Source organism: Piliocolobus tephrosceles, chromosome 8 (genome assembly GCF_002776525.5).
Source record: "Piliocolobus tephrosceles isolate RC106 chromosome 8, ASM277652v3, whole genome shotgun sequence".
Taxonomy (NCBI): Eukaryota; Metazoa; Chordata; class Mammalia; order Primates; family Cercopithecidae; genus Piliocolobus; species Piliocolobus tephrosceles.
Window position 1 is genome coordinate 46,630,352 of NC_045441.1, and position 2,274 is coordinate 46,632,625.

The 2,274-nt window shown below is 40.2% G+C and overlaps 1 pseudogene; it reads left to right on the plus strand.

Moving 5' to 3' along the window:
- Positions 1 to 467: 467 nt before the first annotated feature.
- LOC111529439 lies at positions 468 to 1,146 on the plus strand (annotated as a pseudogene).
- The last annotated feature ends 1,128 nt before the right edge of the window (positions 1,147 to 2,274 follow it).

Genomic DNA, 2,274 nt, shown 5'->3' on the forward strand with positions numbered 1-2,274 from the left:
TTACCCCGATTATCCCAACATGTACACCGTCTTGCACTCACGATCTATTCCCTCATTAGGGTTAAAACCAGATGCAATCCCTGGACACTTAAACGAATCTGCCTTAACTGCTACATGACCTCTACTACGGACAATGCTCGGAAACTGGTGACTCTAACCACAGTTTTACACCTATTATTCTAGAATTAGTCCCATTAAAAACTTTCAAAACTTGGTCTATATCTGCACTATAATATCACTGTAAAGCTACCCCGGTGTTAACCTTTTCTGTTAAAGACTGAGAGAAATCACACCTCTCTACAGTGAATGCCTCAACTAGATACTTCCACATGACCTATTATTATTATATCAACAATCATAACTTTATTCTCCATTATCCAATTAAAACTATCAAAGTTTATTTACCATACACCCTCTACACCAAAATTAATTAAAACACAAAAATGTGACAACCCTTGAGAACTAAAATGAGTGAAAATCTGGTTCACCTCATTTACTGTCCCGACAATCCTAGGTTTACCCACAGCAGCACTAATCATCTTGTTTCCCACCACACTCCTTCCAACCTCCAACTGTCTCATCAATAACCGATTGATTTCTATTCAACAGTGACTAGTTCAACTTGTTCTAAACCAAATAATAATCATACATAATATTAAAGGATGAACCTGATCCCTTATACTAATATTCCTAATTCTCTTTATTGCCTTAATCAATCTCCTTGGGCTTCTACCCCACTCATTCACACCAACTACACGACTATCAATAAACCTTGGTATAGCAATCCCCTTATGAGCAGACACAGTAATCACAGGCTTCCACTTTAAAACTAAATACTCCTTAGCTCACCTCCTACCACAAGGCACACACATTTCACTTACCCCTATACTAGTAATCATTGAAACCATTAGTCTACTTACTCAACCAATGGCATCAGCTGTACGTTTAACAGCCAACATTACAGCTGGTCACTTACTTATACACTTAATTGGAGGAGCCACCCTATTATCAACTATTAACCACCCCGCAGCTGCGATCACCCTTATTATTCTAATTCTACTGACCACTCTCGAATTTGCTGTGGCCATCATCTAAGCTTATGCCTTTATGCTATTAGTAAGCCTTTATTTATATGACAACACATAATGACCCACCAAACACACGCCTATCATTTCATCAAATCCAGTCCTTGGCCATTAATAGGGGCTCTCCCAACTCTCCAAATAACATCCAGCTTAGCTACATGATTTTACATTAACTCTATTACTCTTTTAACCTTAGGCCTACTAACCAATACACTGACTATATATCAATGGTGATGTGATATTATCCGGGAATGTACATTTTAAGGACACCATACAACAATTGTCCAAAAAGGCCTCTGATATGGAATAGTCCTATTTATTATCTCAGAAGTATTTTTCTTTGCTGGATTCTTCTGGGCATTCTGCCATTATAGTCTAGTCCCAACACCAGAACTAGGAAGACATTGACCCCCAACAGGCATTTATCCCCTCGACCCTCTGGAAACACCCCTCCTGAATACATCTGTACTACTTGCATCAGGGGTTTCAATTACTCGAGCCCATCACAGTCTAACAGAAAATAATTGAAAACAATTCAAGTACTACTCACCACAATTACCTTAGGCATTTACTTCACCCTCCTACAAGTCTCAGAATACTTTGAGGCTCTCTTTGCTATTTCTGATGGAATTTATGGTTCAACACTCTTTATAGCTATAGGTTTTCAAGGACTTCACAGCATTACTGGATCAACATTCCTCACTATCTGTCTCCCCTGCCAATTAAAATACCACTTTACATCTAGCCATCACTTTGGCTTTGAAGACACCACCTGATACTGACACTTTGTAGATGCAGTATGACTATTCTTGTATATTTCTATTTACTGATGAGGATCTTACTCTTTTAGTATAAACAGTACCACTGACTTCCAATCAATTACTTTGGACAATATCTGAAAAGGAGTAATTAACCTAACACTAGCCCTAGTAATCAACACCCTGTTAGCCCTATCACTGATAGTTATTACTGTTTGGACGAACGGAGGCAGGATGGTGCACTTCTGGGTTCTTCTTCACCACCAACTCTTCCCATGTGTGCGAGAATGCAGGTGACGCCTGGGAAGGTGCAGATTAATCAGGCATGCACCAGGTGATGTCAATCCGAGGAGACCAAGATTTACCTGGTGGCACCTGCGGAGTGGCCCCCCCTTCCCCGACGTGCCCGTGCCCCGCCTATTGCCCTTCCA